This window comes from Vespula pensylvanica, chromosome 1 (assembly GCF_014466175.1).
Source record: "Vespula pensylvanica isolate Volc-1 chromosome 1, ASM1446617v1, whole genome shotgun sequence".
Lineage (NCBI taxonomy): Eukaryota > Metazoa > Arthropoda > Insecta > Hymenoptera > Vespidae > Vespula > Vespula pensylvanica.
The window spans coordinates 10,322,429-10,341,067 of NC_057685.1; the positions used below are offsets into that span (position 1 = coordinate 10,322,429).

The 18,639-nt window shown below is 33.7% G+C and overlaps 1 long non-coding RNA gene across 1 annotated transcript; it reads left to right on the forward strand.

The window, feature by feature from the left end:
- The first annotated feature begins 1,960 nt into the window (after positions 1–1,960).
- Positions 1,961–3,235, forward strand: LOC122637036. The gene is made up of 2 exons (XR_006329119.1): positions 1,961–2,696; positions 2,786–3,235. It is a non-coding gene; the product is annotated as an uncharacterized LOC122637036 (long non-coding RNA).
- The last annotated feature ends 15,404 nt before the right edge of the window (positions 3,236–18,639 follow it).

The window sequence follows — 18,639 nt, forward strand, 5'->3', positions numbered from 1 at the left end:
CCTTAACAGAAATTTATTGAATAATGATAATACTTCCTACGTACATTTATTTCTTTCTTCACTCACGCTCGAAAATGGAAGGAATCAGTTAAAAAAGTCTCAGTCAGTATTTGTCGTTCTGTAAACTGGATCATTAATTAGCTAATAAATCCATGATTAGTTCTTAAATCTGTATTCTGCATTCGGTGATACTGGTAATTAATTAATAACTTCATATTCTACATTCTATAAAATCGGTAAATAGATCTGTATTCTGCAAGATCGATAATTAGTCAATAATGATAATCCATTAATAATAATGTATTCCAAATTTTATAAAGATGGTAATAAATTTATAAGACCATTTATATGTCGAAAAATCAGTAAGTTTGCAATCAGTTGAATGATATATCATGACTCCTACTGAACATTGTCTAATTCATTGAGATAAGAATCCACTTTTATACATTGTTCATAGAGAAGATAAACATTTGAAATCTTATTTTTTAAACTCTGATTACTGCCTTTTTTGTTTTTCATCCTATTTATCTATCAGATCTCCTTCTATGTCATCCTATTGACTTATGTCTCTTTGTTTCGTCGCTTTCATCGAATTTACGTTTCTTACATTCAATCCCTAGTCAAGATTTTACGGCCCGACCAAAAGGTGACCATTTTGAATTGTGCCACATATGTATTAGGTGTATAACTAGAGCATTTTGAAACATTCGACATTTGATCGTAATAATCTTCCAAACACCTTTTCGATTTCTCTTTTAACGAAACAAAAGTATATTATTTTGAGGAAAGTTGGTATAAGATGGGCATATATTTTTCTTTCTCGATTCATTTGTACTTTTTTTTTCTTTTAATGTATTTTTCTTTTCCTTATATATTTTTCTTTTTTTTTACAATAAATTTGACATTTCAATGATATTTTTATTGTATAGATATGACATTTTTTTATTTTCTATGAATTTGCAAAATGGCTAGCCGAACATTAAAGTACGCATATCTATTCGGTAAAACCCAATATTCAGGTCATCTCTAGTGATATTAAATTTACCTGTTCAATTGTATTTATGTCTTTACTTAAATCAATTCCATATAACTTTTATTAAAATTCTAATTTCTTTATTTTTTTTTTAAATAACAGCGAATTTACTTTTAAAATAATATAACTGAAAATTATTTTGGTGTTGATTGGTTTTAATTATTCTCCTATGAAAGGAACAAATTTGTGATTGCAACTGAAGAAGTCTTTCTTTTTTCTTGGTAAAATAAATACCAGTTAAAATAATATTAATACAATAAGAATACAGTTTCTTTTTTAAATATAAAGTTTCAAATAATTATTCTTTAACTCTTCCATTTAAATTCCAGTTTCTTGGAAACTTTCTCGGTTCTTTAACCATATATTTTCAGAAACTGCTTATAAAATCATTAGTATATATTTTATCGACTGGTCGCTTTTGCACCAATAATAATATATCTTGTTTCATATTTTAAGTCAATTATTCATTAAATATATTGAAAGGGCTGTGGCTATAATACTATTAAATAATTCCTATTTTTGTAGAATCACGTAGGAACCAACTTTCTAAAATGACTCTTGAAAGAAAATCTTGGTTCTTAAGTGCTTATAACATGATGCGGATAAAGCAAAAACTATCTCATATGTCATATGTCTAATGTTCTCTAACACTATTATTTTTATTACTCAAATTGCTCTAACTCGGATACAAGGTCAAATTGACGGCATGCTTATATAAATATTTTTCATTGTTTGGTGTCTCCTATCCACCATTAAAGTGGCGCTTACATATACATACATACACACATATTTATATATACACATATATATACATGCACATTTATATATATATATATATATATATATATATATATATATAAATTCATACGATATAAATATGTATGTATTTGTATCGCACGAGGCTTGTTATCCCAGTCAGCAGGTATTCTTGAATAATGCTGAGGGTAAAGAGGAGAACGAAAATTTTTCGCGATGTCTTCCACCTCCTTCTCCTCTCGCACTCTACGATCAGCAAGTTCACGGCGTAGCGCCTGTAGAATTGAGAGAGCGTATCAGCGCCGTTCTCACGAGAAGTGCGCGCGAGCTCGTCTGTCCGCAGAAAAAGAATCGTTTCCGAGCGTGCTAGTGTAAAGAAGAGAAGAGAAGAGAAGAGGAGTCAGTCGGGGCAGTCACGCGTGAAGGCACGGACCCACGGAGTCCGCATGACAACTCGCATGGTGTCTGCACTCATTTAGATTGGTTGGCCGTGCCGATCTCGACGACGAATCGAGCGTGCCTCTTTGCACGCTCGCTAGTTGAATTGGGAAAGAGTCGGTCAAGAGAGGAGCCCACGGACTATGGGAATACCTTGAAAGACTAGAGCAAGTGCTTACTGTATTATAAAATCAGAAAGAACTTCATTTTTGTTATATAAAAGTTTGTCTGCATCGAGTTGTACTTAGTAAAATGATTATTTGAAAATTAATGGTTTAAAAATTTTCCTCGTTCGAAAATTTCATAAATTTCTCATTTTATTTAACTTACAGAAAGATACAAAAATCGACTTCTTGAAACGAAATACAAAAGAAAAACGATAAGAAGAATGATTTATAAAATGGAACGATTATCGAATCAATTATAATTCTATATAAACAAATTCGAACAGTTTGCTGTGTATGTAAATGTACGTCAGCCACACCTTGCTTGATAATACAATAAACTCCTTATTACATTTTGAATTAGAATCATAGGGGTAATATTCTTATCCGATAGGGAGCGAATTTGTTATCTTCGGCATATTTTTTAGATGGTGAGGCAAGTGCATCTAAAAAAGAGGTAGTCGGAAAGAATCAGTTAGAAAAATCTAGTATTTATCATTATATAAACCCGGTAACTAATTAGTTAATCTGTATATTAATTACCGATGCAATGGATGATTGATTAATAAATCTGTAAAATAGGTAACTAAATAATAAATCGTTATTCTGCATTTTGCAAGAGCGATAATCAGTTAATATATCTGTGTTCCGCATTTTATAAAGACGACAATAAATCTATAAGACTGTATCAATATGACAAAAATCAATAAGTCTACAATTAGTTGAATGGTCTATATTCTATCATAACTTTTATTGAACATTGTCTGACTAACTCGTTGAAACGAGAATCCATTCTTGCACATCATGCGTAAAAAAAATAAACAATTTGAAATCTTTATTTTAATCCTCTGTCTATTGCCTCATTTATTTTCCAGCCTATTTCTTATTATCTATCAGATCTTCTATTTTATCCTACAATTTATGTCTCCTTGTCCCGTCGCTCATTTTCAAATTCACGTTCCTTAAAATCAATCCCCCTGATAAAAATTTCATTGCCTGATCAAAAACTGATTATCTTGAATTACGGCATAGGACGTGAAATATGAAAATGAAATAGCATTCTAAAATTAAAATATTTAGAACGCGAGCAGATTGATAGGGAAAAGTCAGAAACTATGGTAAAAGAGGAAACAATTTGGAGCGCAGTTAAATAAAATGTACGGATTACTAGGAGCCAAATCCAAGCTCTTGCTAAATAGCAAATTATTATTCTATAAATATATCTTAAAACTATTATGGACTTATAGTCTTGGGTCCTAGGTTTAGCACGATTTGTAATATCAACAGATTAAAAAAATTTCAATTTACAATCTTGCATATAATAACGAATGTACTATGGTACTTGACCGAAAACAAAATAAGAAAGAACTTTCAAATATAGATAGTAAAGAAGGAAACTTTTCAAAAACCTGTCAAAAAGAGGTAATGTTTTCGATGCGATTGTGGCTATGGAAATAGATCACTCGGGAATTAAAGCGATGGAACTGAGTGAGATTAAATGGTGCAACAATGATAAGAAGAATACTCAAATTGACAAAATCATCTATTACTCCGTTAAAGCTTCAGAATCAAATATTTACCTTAATTATTAACAGATACTTAGATAAGACTGCTATTAACTTTATTCCACTTCCGAATGGAATCATAATACTCCAATTTAATAACAAAGTCAAAAAGTTAAATATTATCAAAGCATATGCGCCAACGATGGAGAAAGATTTAGCGAAGATTTCAGATTTCTGTAAAGAACTAGAAGAATTATACAATCCTATGAAGGAAGAAAATATTAACTTGATTATGGGAATTTAATGCAAATATTGAAAAAAAAATACCGATAACTGTTAGGAAACTATTCGGACTGGGCATAAGAAACGAAAGAGAAGACTTTTTGATACAATTCTGCCAAGAGAAAAATCTGATTATTACAAACACGTTATTTCAATTACCATTTTGGAGATTATATACATGGACATCGCCAGCATATATACCTATCAACATAATTCGTAATCAAATTGATTATGTAATGATGAACGACAGATTTCGAAATTGAATATCCAGTCCCAATATCCAAATGCTGGGTTTAGCGTGTGGTTATAGCGTCCGATTATTGTCGACATTAGGAAGCTTGAAGAACTGTTCAGGCTGTACTATCAGATAAAAAGAAATTTAGTAAGTTGATTGCCGACCTTCAGTAATGGAGAAGCACTCTGAGAAGAAGAATGAAAAGAACATTAATCTTCAAGGAATTCGTGTCAGAAACATACTCTAGCCATTAAAATTCACGATAAAGTATATCCAAGTACATATAATTAGTAGAGAGAGTCTTCCAAGACGAGACCACTTTCTCAGCATTCAATGAACCGCTAGAATATGATAAATAGGATACTTAGATGCCGACGACACTTCGATGCACTAAAGTATTCCCTTCCTCCATGAACTAATCCGCGAATAACTCGCTGAGAACAGGCTACCTACAGCTCGTTTCTTATTATTAACGTTGTCAGACCTTTCGTTCCCGATGAGCAAAACGTGCTTAGTTTAACGGTATCTCGAATCATGGAGTAGAAAGGACAGTTATGAAAGAGACTACGAAGATGGTCAGCATGATGTGCTGCAGAAAGAAAACTGCCCTAAGCTATCTCCATTGATGCCGATTTTATTTTCGATGTAGTCGTTAGAAAGTGAAAAACTCTTAAAATCTCTGTTTGAAAGGGAAAAACAAAGCAAAATTGTTCAATATCTCTCGACCGTAGTGACATAAATCTAGATAACAAAAAAAAAAAAAACGAAGGATAAAAATTACATCGATCATCTGCTTGAAAAAGATTCTGCTTTTATATCGAATTACGTGGGGATTTACCTCATTCCTATCACGGATTAGGACGTGCCAGCTAGTAGAGCGTATTAAGATCCAATTTAGACAGTGCCGGTTGAGGGCAAAAGTGAGGATCTGGTATAACGATAGATATCGAATCTCGTTTCTGAAACGAAATGGATGTTTATATCATCTTCCGAAAAACGGCTAGTAGCCGTGACAACGTCGGATCGATTCGAAACCCTTCAGAGCAGATGCAATCCCTTGAGATACGATAAAACATATTTGGAAAAGTCTAGTACCTTTGATAATATCAAAGGTGAAACGTTTCCGAAGATCTACAACTCGTTTCTATCTCGTCGTTCACACAATTTCCTTTGCGTTTCTTCTTCCATACATCTGGTGATTTGACGAAAACTCCAACTAAAGAAAGATATCGAACAAACTGGAAAACGGCTTTAGTAGACCTGTAAATATCATTCATTAGCATTACGAAAAAAGGAACTTCCAAATCAAGTTAAAAATTCGATTGGTGCTCTATTTTCATCGCAAAATTAGTGAATTTAAAGAGTGAAGAGTACATTCCATTATATGTATATAACAGGTTTACTTGACAGGCACTATTAATTTTGAGTATGTTAGAGTGAGAAGAAGAATAACTTATTGCCGCACTGGATCGATAGAAGAGTCTCCTAGAAAAGTAAGAGAAAGAAAGAGAAAGAGCAGCGTCCATCATGCAGATACGCGAATGGCAGGATTCCATTCTATGGAAAATCTCTGACCGATGCTTCCCATGTAACACATAAGATAATGACGTAAGCATGGCATCGTAAACCAATAACGATCGTACACATCGTTCGAATCCATTTTCAGCCGGCTCACGGTCGCCGTGAGCGTGTACGTGCCGCGTTCTTATGGGAGTCATCGGTTCTCTCTCTCTCTCTCTCTCTCTCTCTCTCTCTCTCTCTCTCTCTCTATCTTTCTTTTCTTTTTTCTCTCTTTCATTTACTCGCCCGAAGAAGGGATTTTCGAGGGAAGAAAAATCGATGGGAATAACGGTGACACGCATGGGTCAATGCGTTTATAACCTCTTCGTGAGGTTACAACCATTCCATCCACGTGAGAGATCGAGAGAGAAAGAGAGAGAAAGAGAGAGAGAGCCATAGTTAGAGAGAAACGAAAAAGGAAGGAGGAGAAAGAAAGAGAGAGAACGTTCGAACACAAAACGGTAAACACATATTCTCTACTAGCTAGAGAATCATGAGAGAGAAGGATATCTTTTTTCTCCATCTTTGTCTATTCCTATCTTGACGAAATTCCATTGGACGTTCTTGCTCACCGATAGTCAAACTATACGCATACGTTTCGTCCCCCGCGAGGCTGCCGCGAACTAGGGTTAATAACCTTTTAAAGAAGGAAAAGTATCTGGGAGTATTCTCGTTTCTTCGTTTCCGCGTTTAATTACCCTCTCGAACTCGGACCAGGGAATGCGCCGAATACAAAGAAGAAATTCTCTCACGACGTTTCTACTCGATTTTCTCAATTATTTAGTTTATTAATCGGATTATTATTTCTTAGGTGACAGAGGATATTCGATCTTGTAAATTTAATGTTTCACTACGTTATTAGGACAAAGAAAGAAAAACAGAAAAAATCGTAATAATATCAATTTATTATTCATATAATACTTTTAATACTTCTTAATAGTGATTTTATGTCATTTAATTTGTCAAGGGAAAACTGAAAATATTATAATTACTGTCTTTGAAATCTTTTAGAGACAAATAACGTAGAAATGCTGAAGGATCTGATAATATCAATGGTTCATGGGACATAGGTTGAACACTGCTCGCCTCGTTTCGTGAATTCGTTCGCCGATCACGATCGGCAACACGTCTCCGGCGAATTATCGAAATACCTCACGCGTATTGCCAAGAGAATATTAAATACATCGGAGCGATCAACTCCGGTACATAACTATTCGAGGATGCTGCTACTGTAATTCTGCTATTTTTAGGTTATTGTATGAAATTTTACTTATACTCTGGCAAAAAATTCAATAAGGACGTTTTACTTCAATATTTAAAAGTTGGTTTAAATCAATTTCAAATCAAGAAAAAAAGAATCTAAAAGCACGCGATCGTAGGATCTCAATAAATTTCTTTCCAATAAAAAGAGTAGAAACAACAATTTTGATTTAGAGAGCAAGAGCAGGTATGCACTTAATATACCCATATGCATTTTTTCTGAAAGTATTTTTTTCTAAAGCACTTATTTTTTACATTGATACGCTCAATTTTACATTGAGACGCAACCCAGACGCAACCCAGACGCAGACGTAATTTTTCTTGTCTAACATATATCGAGAACGAAAGAGAGAGAGAGAGAGAGAGAGAAAGGGGGGAGAGAGAGAGAGAGAAAGGGAGGAGAGAGAGAGAGAGAAAGGAGGGAGAAAGAGAGAGAGAGAGAGAGAGAGAGAGAGAGAGAGAGAGAGAGAGAGAGAGAGAGATGCGAATATCCGAGTTCAGAGCCCTATCATTACTTGTCGAACCCTGCAGAGGTCCAAACATGCATCGATTAATTATTTGGGGGATGGAAGAGGACCAATTTTTTCCTTCCCTTCACTGGTTCCCACATCGAACAACCAATTGCACCATACATCAAACTCGCATGTTTTATCTTATGCCATTATGATGTGCAGCTACAACTATTCTTACTATCCTCTTATTGTATTTGTTTGTCTTCCTTCTCCGTCGTCCTCTTTTTTTTCACTTCTATCCATATCTAATGTTCGTTCCTTTTTTTAAATCGAATAAAAGGAATGTTTTTAATTGCAAAAGTTTGGAACTCTTCTTAAAAAAAGAATAAAAAAACAAAAATTAATAAAATTCGTGATTATAAAATGTCAAAGCATAAAAACACAGGAAGATGAAGAAAATTAAAATAAAGGTGGGAAAATTCATCGATCTTTGTCCTTTAAATGTTCCGATCATTCTTCCCTCTTTCCTTCGTTCCATTGAATTCTAGTCGCGTGTGCGCGCGCACGCTCAGAATACAATCTAGAGAACCATATACGCGGTTGCCATGGCGTTCGAAGGTGAAGAGAACCCAGTTCGAAAGAGCCGATCGTCAAGACTTCGTGTCCCGTTAAGAAACTACAAAGGGGATGAAACTACTTGAAGAAGAGAAAGGCAGAAATCGTCCTCCCAGTAAAAATAAACAAAACTCCTTCCACCAAAATCGAACGCATATTTTAGATGATATGAAAGAAGAAAAGTGAATGCTTTCGAAATTGCATTTCTCGCAAAGATTGCGTTCTATAGATCGTAGAAAGTTGAAAGAATCGTCAATAATTTAGTAAAATCTATTCAATCGTGTTACGGATCATTTTCTTATTGGTGAATAATTTTGACTATCGGTATTTACTAATCTTAGGAACCATTTATACACTTTCGCTTTTATTTAACGAACTCACGTCACGTATTTTCCCCTTTGATATTTCTCGAGTTATGTGTTTTGCATCATCTTTTCCTGAAGTGAAATTCCGTTCTGATTTTCTTTCTGATAAAATTTCTTTCGATGAAAATCTCGATTTTTTTGTTTTTTTCATTTGTATTCCTATTATCAATGTATGATCTTCTATATGTAAATAAATATAAATATCTATCTAACTTTCTCTATCTCTTATTCTTATGGATTCGACTGTGTGACATTGACACGAAGCAAATAAAAACATAGATGATATTTATCTGGACATTAACCTTGTGCGAATGAGACTACGTCGACCGCGACTAAGTAAGACGGAAATTCCCGCGAAGAGATGATCGTCAGAGCTGTGGATAAATATGTGGGCGTTGTATTTCATAATAATTGTTAATGTTCTCGACACCTTGTCTTTTCGTTTCTCTTTATTTCTTTATTTTTTATTTTTTATAGACATTCATTGACGATCTCTTTCTCACGATGCACATTTCCATTCTTCGCTTGACAATAAATATTCTACGATATATATCTGCATTTGAAAATTCGCTTTTGTTTATTTATTTTCCCACGACAAAGACATCGACATATATGTTAATCACATATTCAATTTATCACGAATGAGATATATAAGTAAGTCGATCTATCACTTAAACAAAACGTATAATATTTAACGAATGACCGGATGAGTAATGATAGAAATAACTATTACACGTATGTATATACATCTCGATACTCTATTCGGCATAATGTTAAGTTAAATGAAAGAATCATAAAATTTATTATTCAGAAATTTGCCCTTGATACGGTCATGTTAAACATGTTCGTAGAACAAAAATATTGTTTTTCTCTATTACTTCATGCGTCATCGTACATTAATAAGTTTCTCGAAGATTTCGAAAGGTACATATTTATAATCACGTGTTCATCGAGATCTTTTAAAACGATAGAAAAGAGGAGACACGCACGAGAAAAATTAAATATGAATAATCAATCCATTTGGAAAGAACATTTATTGTGATTGTACGAAAAAGTCGTTAACCTTTAAACTGGATAACTGTAGTTTCGTAGAAAGAGTTTCGTTACCTCAACTATGGTTTCTCGATTCTCCCACGAACTCGGTTATTATACTTTTTTCTTATTTTTCTCCTCCTCTTTCTTCTTCTCTTCCACCACCTTTTCTTCCTTCTTCTTCTTCCGTTCGATATATTTGGAAGAAACGTTTTTCGATTTCTCGTCGGCACATCGTCGTCAAAAATTTAATTACTTCCTCATCTTTCGAAGACCGGTTCGACGACCCATCGTCGTGTATCGATCACCGAATGAATCGCGATTTATCTCGCACACGCGCACAAGATCGGAAGAGAGATGGAGAGAGGGAACTCGATCAACGTCCGAATAAGCAACGTATCCACTTTGTGAAAGAGAAGCGAATGCCGAGAAAAAACATATCCGAAGATTCGATCAATAGGTATCTTCGAACGATTCGTTCTGATTACGATGTTTAATACTGTCCTACCAATCTTCAACTTCCAATCTGCGAATATTGAAAGATCGTTTCTATCATTCTCGAACGAACAAAAAAAAACCTTATTAATCGTAAAATTAGAAATAACGTCTTCCAAAAGATCATTAAATGAAAAAAACCAATCGATGGATATGTACGAACGATGTGTGATTGTATAATCGTATTGACGCTTTAATTTTTAATTAAATATAAATCACGCGTTACTTTTGCTTTTTATGTACCATTGGTTAGATGAGATAACACTCTAAATTAAACAGAAACGATCTTTCATAAGACATTCTTGGAAGTTACTTGTACGAATTAGTTTCTAACGGTACTTACAACATACCAGCAAGTATGTTTTTCGAAAAAAGAAGAAAATCTTTAGATATATGAGTCCAATATGAAAAGCAGAGCTATCAATCTTGTTACTCGATACGCGTGTAATTAACATAATCTATTAGTGATTATAAGCTAAAGGAAATGTTACGATGGGTCTTGCGGTCAACGAAGCGAACGATTTCGATTAAAATTTTACGATGACCAGCTGTCGGAATATTTTCTAATCGAAAAAAATACCCATGTAACTGGTTCAAATCGAATAAAACGAAATGTAGAATAAAAAGCGAATTTATTCAATATTTCTTATTTATATACTAACGGGTAACATTGAGGGACGAACAATGGATTGATTATTAATGGATAATCGAATTTTTCTTATCATTTCATTTTATAGTAGATATATATTTTTTCTGAAACTGCAAATAACGAGTTGCATAAGAAATATTTTTTCCTCTCTTTTTTCTTCTTTTCTTTTTTCTATTATTACATGTTAAAATATAGAAAAGAAGTATACTTTCTCATATAATTAAATAAATAACTCAGTAATTATCGGAGATGGCAAACTATTCAGCTAATAATACGCACGATTTACATTCAGTGACAACGATCAAAATTTGTCAGGGATTCACGAGTTTCATGTAAATTACTCTTTATTGCTGTTTGATACTATCGTACTAGTTTCCGATATTAATTATATCAATATTTTCGTTAAAATAATTTTTTGAGAGGTAAACAATTCGCTCTTTTTTGAATAAATGCGAGTTCTGCGGAATAGCGATAATAACTATAATTACACCAATGACGTAAACGCGAGAACGGTAGTTCCATCGATAAGCAGATAAATCGTGACTTTAAACATTTAATTTAACAATTGTTTGAAAGTTAACTGCAGAGTTTTGAGATCATTTATCGGTCAAACGAAAAGAACGATCATATTTCTGCATCTTATTTTTACAAGGAAACTGGTTCGTATCTTTTGCCTCATGTAACCTTCCAAGAAGATAGAAAAAGAAGGAAGAAGAAAATAAAAAAAAAGAGCAGGGATGAAGAAGAGGGTTAAGAAACACGCTCGTACATTGTCCGGCACGATAAATCTCTTCTTGGATAATGAAAAGAACGCCCTTTGACCCCTGAAAAAATTCTCTCTGTTCAGAATCTATTCATGAAAGGAAGAAGAGAAGAAGTTCATGAGTCCGCGTTTATTTTTTCTTTTTCTCACAGCAGGACAGGATCGAGCCATTACAAATTTGATGGGCACTCGTTAACGAAACGTTCAAACGTTCGTCTCCTTTTTTTCTTCTTTCGGCCATATTCTCTTCTCTCTCTCTCTCTCTCTCTCTCTCTCTCTCTCTCTCTCTCTCTCTTTCTCTCTCTCTCTCTCTCTCTCTCTCTCCCTCCTCTTTCTCGCCTAAAATCATTTCGTTCACTTTCATCTTTGGTTTTCGTGTAATACAATTCGCCAAATAAATTATACACGGTGTATTACTTTTAACAAAAACGACCAATCGGTTGCCTCTACTCAACCCGCCCCTTTTTAGTTGAAGAAAACGAACTTATTTCTGTGAAAAAACATCGCCTACTAAAAGAGAAAAGAGCTTCGTTATTGCGTTTGAAGTGCATGGAGAGTACGTCATACGAATAACCATGTTCCAACTTGCAGACAACAACGTGGAAGAGGAGAAAGGGGATAAGAGAGCTGTACTCTCAGCACCTCCCACTCAATAAAATTCAATTATTGTCCGACCCGATACACATCGTCCAACGAAATTTTCGTATTTTCGATAGAGAGACTATATGCCCAGTGAGTCTTGTACACTCGTCGCCTTCATTACCACTACTGAGTCTACCAACTCAGCGGGACAGTCTAACTCATTATACTTAACAACTATCCATTAACCATCTTCCTATCGATACTAATCACATACATACCTACATGCGTGACTCGTAATGATGAGTGCTTTCTGTTTCTTTTGTTTGAAATGAATTTGATCTCATCAAAGAAGCTTTTTAATGTAAATTTATTCGATAATAGATATAATAGATATAAACATAAAAATAAATGTTATTATACATTGATTAAGTAATATGTTTTACAGGATAGATATTTATGTGTATTAAAAAAAATAGAAAAAATTTCGACAAAATCATCGAGATCAATGGGAAATACCGTAAACTTAACAAAATACATGTTAAAAACCAAAATTATCATCATATTTTGTGATCGGTCATGACAATATACCCACGATTAATGGTAATTAATCAGACATAAAATAAAAACTTAATAAAAACTCTCCCGAATAAAAGTTCGACATAAAAATAGAGATAAAATAAAAACTTTCAGATCTTCAGCGAAAAATTTTGAAATCGTATATCAAAAGTATGTCCGTTGACTACTAAATGATAATGGTGATATATTTGAAGAAACTGACTTCAATCTTAACGTTTTCTTCTTCGTACTTCGCAAGCTCTTTCTCTCTGTCTCTTTCTCTTTCTCTTTCTTTTGAAGCTAAATTTACCTTACTCACAGAGTTGCTTCTTTCATGATATTTCCGACTGAGCGACTACGTGACGAACCTTCGAAAATGTTACCTTTGCTGGATGGAGAACATTTCAGCTCGTAAGCCACAGAGGATATCAAGCGCGTACTGGTTCTCATTAAATCATAATACTATGTGACATTCTTTTAAATTCGATGAAATGAAACAGATCGAAGATCAACAAAATTTCGATAAAGTCAAGAAAACTTGTAGCAGTCGATTTGATCTACGTATGTATATACAACATAAAATTCCTACTTTAAAGGAAAGAAATCGAATTCAATCGACTCATCGGGCTGAATTAGCGCGACAGGAAAGTGATGTCAATACAATTGGTAAAATTAACAGCCTCAACATCTCGATGAGTCACGTCGTGGCGTATTAAATGGCTCTAGTCCCGCGAAGCGGATTGCTCTTTCCTCTTGTATTCATCCTCGACTGTTCGACGTTTCCTTCGGAAATTACATGATTCACCTTTAGTTTTCGTTTTTCTTATCGTGCGTAGCTCGCAAAATTTTTTACGAGCCTTCTCTCCCTTTCTCTTTCTCTCTCTTTCTGATGAGTGGGTGAATAAACAAAAAGAAAGAGAAGCAAAAAGGTAGTTTTAGCATCGAGAATGATCTTCGAGTTGGCACGCAGCCCATCGATTTTAAACGTCGAGCAGAAATCTTCGAATAGCTCGAAGGAAGAAAAAAGAGAGAGAAAATGGAAGGGGTAAAACAAAATGTATCTCCCAAACATCGAGTACTCATATTCATGGGCCATCTTTTGCAAAAGTTCGATAACCATGAGCTCACTCCGAAATTACCGAAATTGCACCTCGGACTTCATCGTTCGAATATTTGACCTCAACTGCCCTCTCCTTCCTCACAAAACCCTAAGGCTTTACAAGATATTCTTCTTTTCTTCCCTCACTTTCTCTCTCTCTCTCTCTCTCTCTATACACACACACACACACACACACACACACACACACACATATTGCCTTTATAATACTTTACACACAAGTTTTACCGTGGGAGGATACTCTTTCTATCTTTCTCTTTCATATTTCTTTCATGAATATTTTTTCCTCCTTTGCTTTTCATAAATCAAATCTTATCAGATCTTTTGCTCAATATAACCTGAATTATTCCGAATAAAGTTATAAAAGACCACGACATGTTTCAGAATCAATGCCAGGTGTATGAGCAAGAGAGAGAGAGAGAGAGAGAGAGAGAGAGAGAGAGAGAGAGAGAGAGAGAGAGAGAGAGAGAGAGAGTTGCTCAGCCACGCTTGCTGCGCGTGTCGTAAAACGTAACGTCGATTACAAGTAATCATCGCGATTACCGCTTTCGCACGTGCCCTCAGCGTAGAGGGCGTCGAAGGAGAGCATGTAGGTGGCGTACTCGTTTATCTTAATGAGGAGTGATCCATACTAATTCAAATGCTTTTTCTCCTTTATCCCGTACGGGATTCCAGCGCCTTTGCTTTTGATCTTTCAAAATGCTTTGATCATTATTTAGCTTTTCCGAAAGTCAAACGTATCGTTGCTTTGATAAAAAAATAATTTGTTGAGTAATGAATTTGTCAAATAAATCTTGGCATAGAATTTCGCAAGTAATACTTTAATTAATTGTTTGTATCCTTTAATTGTTAAATAATTACTTTACTAATTAGAGCGTGTTATTATATCTTTTTTTACTTTTGCAAAACTTTTTTACTAAATCTGCAAAATAACATTAAAAAAATATATATAATTATATGTATATGTATACATATATATTGTTATCATATATATATTTTTGTACATGTATTATATATATTATATATGTACAAAAATCACAGCACAAGAATGATTAAGTTCCTCGTTGATCATTTCTCGTTGGTTTACGCAAGTTATTGTGAAATTTACAACAAAACATGAACGTATGTGCATATATTATACAAAGAACATAATTTAAATTACATCTCTATTAAATTCTTAATAAATCATATATACTTAACACATTACGATGACATTGTAATCCGTATTTTATTGCATCGGACGGCTTTTTATTAAGATGCTGATCTTTGTCAGTTATGCTTGAAATGTTTTAAAAAAATACATAAAAAAAACATTATTATCTTTAACCATTGAAATTTTTAATATCAGTAAAACTGATATCTAAAATTATTGTGATGAGCCATCGATGATACACACCGTTCAATGAATTTATTTTGTTTGAACCACCGATGGTACACTGGTTAACGTCAATGTATTAATAAACAATTAAATTATAGATGTTCTTTTGTTATCAGCAGAAATAAATCCAAGACTTGTAACAATAATGTATTTAATCGTAAAAGTAGTCAGACCGATTAAATCCATTTTTGATTCTCGTTCAACTTCTCGCCCGATTAACTCGTCACTAACCTCCTTGTGCTATCATATGTTTTCATAATAGAACTATGAAATGTCGTAATGCTAAATGCCGAAATTCACAATACAATGTGCTGTTCATACGTAATTCCTAAGCACTTTACGTTTCATCGATGATATCGGATATTTAACTAATAAATAACGTAAAACTAACAGTAGAACGATGACATTAATTACAGAATAATATTTAAATCAATATTTTAAAGATCAAGTATTTATATAACGAGTATTTATAGTTAAAACACAATAACGTTACAACCAATTAACGCCAATTCGGCAAAATTACCGATATGATCGAAACGTGTGTCGTATAAACTTATAGCAATGCTTACACGATTCAATTTGGTTTCTTGACTGTATGCCCACTTTTCCCTTGCAATTTTTTTGTTTGCTTTCCCTTTATTTATTTGAACAATTGATTATCGACTGACCGGAATTAAGGCTACGAATAAAATAATCGCATTGTCTAAATTCTATTATTACTAACGTCACTGGCGACTGTTTCGATTTTCTTACTGCATCAAACCGAATGTAAAAAATTTTCGGATCTATGATTTTATCATATATTGTTGACGGCAGTGTTGCGTGAATATGCGCATATGAAACATATGGGCACTATATAAGACTATAAAATATTCAATTAAGAACAAAATAGATTCGGTGTCATTTCAACGAACTTTTATGCAACGCAAAAACTATTTGTATTGCCTAGAAATGGAATGATATCGAACGAGAAATTCGGATTTCAAATCCTCTCTTTTCTCTTTCTCTCTTACAGATATACATCAGACAGAATTAGAATTAGCAAACAACTTTGCTTTCTCGATAACATTCCCTAAAGGCAATTTTGAAATTCGGTAGAGCAAAAAAATAAATTTCTGCGATTACTTTACTTTGAAAAAAAAAAAAATAATCCTAACAAATGAACGAAGACGAAAGTTTCCCGATAATTCTATGATATTAAATAATCGAAGTAAGTAAGCCGCTTTTATATGATTTGTAATACATTATTTATATTTCATGCTTTCATAAGGAGCTTCGTGTAAGCGTACATCTTTGATTCTTCGTGATACGCGAAGTGAGAGAACGTTATCGATGCTGCATCGACAATATATTGTCGATTTTGCAATGTTTTATCTTTTCCTCGTGGTATGCCTTTCTCACATTTTTACGTAATGACTACAAACGAACTATCTCTTTCTCTCTTTTTCTATCCTCATCGAGTAAGGAAGCAAGAGATACGTTTATACCAGAACCGGCCTCGGCTTCGTGCGATTAATCGTCGAGTCATCAAGATGACTCAGCTCATTCGGTGTATTTAACTGCCTATAGTACTTTGCCCAATCCGCATTTACGTAGTAGCGGTCATTCAGTTTCCTGTGTCATAATCCGCAAAACTTTCGACTAGGATTCTTGGCAAACACCGATTAATCGTTACATCTGCTTTCAATGAGGTGTTTACAAACGATTCAACGTGTAAATAAGTAAGATATTCTTCGTTCATGAAACGGCGATCGATCGTACACTACTTTCCCACGTTTATCTGCATGCTTTATCTTCGTTTACGTTTTATCATTTTTTCATTTTTTACACTGTAGAATTACAACGGACTCTAAGAGAAACTAATTAAAAACATCATATTCCTATTTGTCATTTTCTCTCGTAAGTACATGTACACCAAAGAAAATAGATATTTAGCAAATCGCGATTGAGAATTTATTTGCACGAATATATTTAGATTCATCTACTTAGGAAGCATAAAAAGAAATGTTTTTCTGAAGAATATAAAACAGAACAAAGTATCTTAAACGCATTCTCGGAAGTTATGTTCTTCGAAATCGAAGGATGTACATTTTTTAAATTCCTACATATCAACAAGAGCTAAAACACACTAAACAAGAGCTAAAAAATTTCTTCGGATAATTCCAATATTTTATAACTTTTCGACATTCCTCTATTCCGATGTATGTTATCCCAAGAAATCTACTGTAATTAATGTATTTAATAAATGATGATTTCAAACTTCATCCGACCAATTCAGGTTTTGGCCGGACATCGCCAACAAGGATCTTTAATCCCACGAACATCTGCATTTTTTTTTTACAGGAACACGGTATCAAGTTTACAAGGATTATGTTAATAACGATAATTTGTGACTTTCCTTCACACGTTGCGTCCCGATCGTATGCGATAACATCGACGTTTTTTCTAGCTTAAAAAATATATACCTTGTTCATTAGAACTGTAATAACATAGATGTTACATACCTGAAATCCTGATTTCTTAATGTTATAACCACCTGTTGAAAAAAAAAGATTTCTGTTAATCAGTAGGCAGTAAGCCACGAATGTCTCTTTTTACATGAGCTCAAATGCGACGTAAATACTCGCTTCCCAAGTAGGTTAACTGCCAGAATAAAGATGTAACAGTAAACAATCATTCGGCAATATCGAGCTGAATAATTATGGGATTAATGAACTTTAAATAAGTAAAAGAGTCTTAGAAATTACTCGATCGTATTTCTCTTTGCTATTTTACACTTTTATTTCACACTCCACTACTTTGCACTTTTAATTTAATGGATTGATTTTACCATCTTTCAATATCCGTGATTCATCATTCTACTTTTCCACGATTTATTAGAGATGAATACGTCACTAACGTTTGACCGATTTTATTTTCTATTGTTTCGATCTTAATTGATTGAATTTGTTATTATTCGCTAGGGATAAAATATATTTGTGAATTTAGTGTAGATTTGATGTGAATATAAAGAAATATAAAAAACCCAGATGTTTCCATGTATTTCTATATATAGAAATTACACTGCGCATGATGACGGATATCGATGGATAAAAGCAATAATAAAATCAATCTCGTCTCCCTCTCCACGTGAGCTCGAGTCTGATATTAGGAAATCCGCATACGTGATAGCAAGTATTCTCTCTCTTTCTCTCTCTCTCTCTCTCTTTTCTTTCTCTCTTTCTTGCGTGAATTCCCAAAGATGATATAAACTATGAGGAGATTAATTATTTCAAATCTAATTAATGCTTCTCCGTTAAAACGTTATTATCGTGGTTCGCGCGGAACGTGTCACTTCGCGATACTCATCTTTATTTTCCTGCGATCGAATTATAATTGATTATTGGTCGTTGAGCCAACTAAA